The sequence below is a fragment of the Dreissena polymorpha genome, chromosome 8 (assembly GCF_020536995.1).
Source record: "Dreissena polymorpha isolate Duluth1 chromosome 8, UMN_Dpol_1.0, whole genome shotgun sequence".
In the NCBI taxonomy this organism is placed as follows: Eukaryota; Metazoa; Mollusca; class Bivalvia; order Myida; family Dreissenidae; genus Dreissena; species Dreissena polymorpha.
The window spans coordinates 16,616,293-16,621,501 of NC_068362.1; the positions used below are offsets into that span (position 1 = coordinate 16,616,293).

The 5,209-nt window shown below is 31.2% G+C and overlaps 1 long non-coding RNA gene across 1 annotated transcript; it reads right to left on the bottom strand.

Annotated features, from left to right (window-relative positions):
• Positions 1 to 3,855: 3,855 nt before the first annotated feature.
• LOC127842444 (uncharacterized) lies at positions 3,856 to 4,789 on the bottom strand. Its single transcript, XR_008031647.1, has 3 exons — positions 4,651 to 4,789; positions 4,285 to 4,476; positions 3,856 to 3,983 (listed from the first exon to the last, which is right to left on the bottom strand). It is a non-coding gene; the product is annotated as an uncharacterized LOC127842444 (long non-coding RNA).
• Positions 4,790 to 5,209: the final 420 nt, after the last annotated feature.

Sequence of the window (5,209 nt, forward strand, 5' to 3'; positions counted from 1 at the left end):
CTTTTTTCTTAAATCTTATTACTTCTGTATATGGGCCCATTATACTGGCATTATTGGCACAAACTTTTAAAACAGTTTTAGGTTAATGTTTCGCGCACGCCGATCTTATATGTTTGTACAATCGTGATATGTATTTATATTTTGTTGTTCATGACGCTCGAGCTTCAATATCAGAAATTTGTATACAAGGTTTTATACTAGGGACGAATAATAAAAACAAAACAAGAACAACTTTTTATTATAAACTAACGAAAAAAATAACACATTTGAGTCAATATTTATGCGCTTGCGATCATTATGTTAGCGGTCATTTGAACGCCATGTTCACTGGTAATGTATATTTTAGACTTACACAAAAAAACGTATTATCTTAATGGGCTCTTTGCCTCCACGAAACCTGAGTATAAATTCCATTATAATTCCAATATAATGCAATTTGAGTGGATTTAAACATATCCATGAACATATGAACATATGATATTTTAATCAATATAAACTAATAATTGTAAAAAAATACGGTATTTTGCAACTTTTCTTTTCTTTGTGGTTGACAGTCCTTTTAAGCGTCCACAAAAAATTATCGCGTATTTTATATGGAATAATTGTTTAAACATCGATTAATTCAACAAATCATTCAGTATAAAAAATCAATATTAGTTTCAAATAATTTTCAGTTCAACGTTATTAAAAACATCAAAATATATTTTCATTTATTTCATCTTTGCTTAGTATCATTAGTAAATGTATTGTACCATAATTCTGATCATAAGTGGCCCACACGGTACCGCACTCTGCCTTTGTTTCAGAAATACCTGTCTAATGTCAGGTTAACGATATTATGGTTGTCCTAGTATTACAATTTTGTGCCATAAATGACAATTTAGGAAAAGTACGTACACTTTGTTTTGGGAAGTTGAAGGTGAAAAATATGCCCAAAACTATTAACCGGATTGAATCGTTACGACGATTGAAATCGATAGTGGCTGAAAAGCAATATCATGATGTAAAGAGATATGGAAATATGGAAATTCTAGAGTTTTATGTTGACATTACTTCTGTTTATTTCAGATAATGCATTGCGTAATCAGAAGGAAAATATTGCTTCACTTCTACTTCACTTATATCTTGTAGTTTGTATTTTAGCAAGCGGATGTCGGATGCGGGTGTGTTTTTGTTAAACGATTATCAAAATATCAAATAATATCATAATATTAAATAGCAAACATATCTCAATATGCAACCTGTGTACGAATACCAGTATTAAAAGTACCAGATAATAACAAAACATAATCCTTATTTTCACAAATATTACTTATATACTATGATATCGTAATGGTTTGAGCGCTGTCTGTCGGTGCGAGCTGTAACATCCTTGTTGATATCTGCCTGGAGCGTCACTATGTCATATGTGAACCAATGCGGCCAGGACACTGAAAAACCATTTCTCATGCCCGAAGAATGCTGGGCAGCATATGGGCATGTATTCTCACCGTGATACCCACATCGCCATGGTCCACATGGTAATGAAGATCCAGATTGAAGGTAAGCCTTGTCGGAATGTATGGCCTGAAGATTTGTTAAACTATGAAATCGATGACATAAACAGTATTTTATTAGCAAGGCTTATTTCTGCTACCACTTCTACCACTACCATATATATATGTGTCATCGGTTACAGAAATCAGTACAAACGAGGAAAAATCACATTTTCGTTTTTTTGTTATTTTGTAAAAGATGAATGCAAGCATAAGTCAAATCCAAAATTTTAGGTTTCTATCTATAATAGTTTTTGAGATATTGAGTTTTGAACACATGCACCCTTTATACAATCTTATAGCTAAATAATGGTTTTCTATATCAATTGACATTGACAACAAACTCTTTTGTAAATACAGTATACATTTTTTTGCCGTATAGCATTCACACATAGATTCAATGCATTAGCTACACTGACCATGATTTTTACATTTTATGTGCGAACAAAAGCAATCATTTGAATGCAGCGGTTGCTATGGTAACGAATTTACATAAAATAAATTAATTTCATTAAAATTGTTAAAATATCAGGAAAAAAACTAAATATTTACGTTTTTGTCAAATATATGATAAAACTGCTTATAGTCAATGATCTTTATTTCAACATGGTGTTTATTTAATACATAGTAACACAAAGAATCTAAGAAAATAGGTTGAGTTAAAGTGCAACATGTCCTTTTTTTAGAAAAGATCCACATATTTTACAGTGTATTGATTTCAATCCATTTAAGACTTTGCACAACGTAAACATCATATATGTAATTTAATAGTGCTATACATATATGCTGGTTAAAATGTTAATGTACAGACATTTTGCTGATGGTATCCATTTTACTGTTTTGAACAGCAAAAACACCTAATTTTATTAGTAAATCTTTTCCCATACATATCAAACATGAAAAAGAACAACATTATTTGACCAAACAATTTAACTACAATTTGTTTACGAAACTCACATAGTAAAACCGCCATAAATAAACACAAATAATAACAACATGTACTTCTAATTCAGAACAATTAAAGATGAACATGTATTATTTTTAAGGCATTAAAAGATATCTTCTATAAATCAGTTAAAATAAACATAATACCATTATCATATAAATAGAATTAATTCCATCAACAAATAAGTAAATGCAAAAATAATGTTTCCATAGCAACCAACATTCTTATTTTACATGTAAATGGGTTTCGCAATCATGGGTATGAGATGAGCTTCAACAAAACTTATATATTACCACCTGTCATAATAAATGAACACATATGGACAGTGGTTTATTTATATGGCTAAATGTTTTGACAATTTTTATAAAACATGTTTCAAAACATGACATTTTACATTAATAGGATCACATCATAAGTTTTAATTTAGAAAATACCATGCCACAGGCCAATTTAATATTAAAATTTTCACACTAGTAATTGTTGCTGAAAAGTTCACCAATGAACAGTTTATACGGTAAACAATAACATATAACTTGGTAATCAAAACAAATAATCTAAGGCTATTTGACAAAAAGGATCATACAATTTTCAATCTTAAAACAAACAAAGATAGGCCAGGGCACATGTTTTTTGCAACTTCTGAGTTACACAGACAGTTTTTGTTTTTTTTACTTCGGCTTGGGACAGGTAGCTTGTCTACTGAGGTCTGATTAAAAAACTGCCATATTTCCTCATAAAGGTACCATTGTCAGGCGATACTGAGTCAAGGTCCTTTAATTCAGGCTGGGCAAGACTGGCTAGACATTGATGGTAAGAGGTCAGCACTCTTTAAAGTTTAACAAACAGTGAGTTTCAACTGTAGATTTTTCACTTGTTTTACAAAATACCAAGCCTGGTTTACATGCATCAATGAGGAAATATTTGTACTTTCAAATGTTCTTCAAGGGTATGAACAACTGGGCAAGAAAAGTTTTCAAATCGTATAGGTGCACATGCTTCTCCAAATCACCAATCATGTGCGGCACATTAAGTCCAGACCTTGAGGAGGTAGATACAGTCTCAGCGACAGCTTCGATGGTCTCTGCATCACAAAGTCTGGAAAAGTGTGAGGCATGAACATTGGTTAAATATTGCAGAGCTTTATTTCCTTCTTAGAGAATGGCAGTTTTTTTAAACATGTGATAAGCTTGTGACTCAAATGTTCACAATTTAACTATTTAACTAAACTATTTTTTCACAATTTAGAACAGTTCTCAACTCATTTTTTTTCACAAAATGAGGGGCCAAAAGTCCATGTATTAAAAACATTTCTTATGAATACCGGAAGTAATAATTTTGCCAGTGTTCATTGCAATATGTATACTACCATTATCAGATGGTAAATCATTATCTACTGATGAATATACCTACACTTTGACTTCCATAATTCAAAATGCCAATCAGGCTAGAACTTGATGTTGCCGCAGTCACCATCATCAAGTATCTCATTCGAGTGTGCAGCCCTAATTGAAAATGGAAAGAATATTAACATATCATTTTCACAATCTGTAAAAAAAACTAATAAACCTTTATCACAAATATTATGTCTATTCTAAGCCCTTCTTATTTGTTAACCAAACAAAAAGCATTTCCAAACATTTTTAATATCAAATATTCCATTGATTAATATGAAATATATTTTAACATAATTATATGTAAATAAGGAGTGATTTTATTTTTTTCCCAAAATTTTATCCTTTAAGATGCAAAAATGGTACCAAGTTTTCATGCAATATTATTGTATGCATAAGTAAAAGTTCTTACCAACACTTACTCTCCACAATGCATACCAAAGTACACAGTTGTTCTTATTTTGTTCAGCAGTTGTCAAAGTAGAAAACTGCCTCTTCCTCCCCTAGGCCATAGTGATGAAGCTAGTAATGCACATAGCTAACAACAGTGTTGGCGCCTTTCCCGGGTGATTCACCCTCCTTCGCCAAGTAAACACCTGTTTTCCTGCAAAAGAACAAGAAATGAAAATAAGAGCAAACTGACTATAATTGTTATTTGATACAGAAATATGTATTTCATATTTCACCTAAAATAATGACAGTCACACCAACACATTTTTGCATATTTAAGAACAATATGGGACATGTAACTGATCTAGAAATTAATAATCACACCTACCTGTACCTTCACAGCAAACACCAAAGACTTCACATTTTTTCGCAGTCTTGAAGTAGTTTGATCCAACCTTAGATATATTTAAGTTTTTAAAACAATTGTCAAGATTGAAAAGATAAATATCTTTCACTTAACTTCATAGCAATATAAATATAACAATATAACAAAATAATGCAATAATAATAATCATCATTTATAATAATCATAATAATTAAGTGTCTTTAGGAATTTCGTAAAGTCTGAGCGTTATCAAGTGGGCTTTTATTACTAAATCCAATTCATCACTAGTGAGTTCAAGCAAGGGGCGCTTAAATGGCCTGGGGAAAACCCTGCAGCCACATCTTAGAATTTGGAATTTGTTTTGCTTTTCTTGTTCCTTTAATTGTTTAAATCAAACAAGGAATTCTCAATAGGGACAGACACTCCATCTGTCTCATTAAGTGCTGAATCCTGATAATTCTGTTTCTGAACAGTTTGACTCAAAGTTAATGTCTTCATTAGAATCTGAAGAGAGCACATTTTCATTTTAATAGTTCTAATACATGGCTTGTAATATTATCAT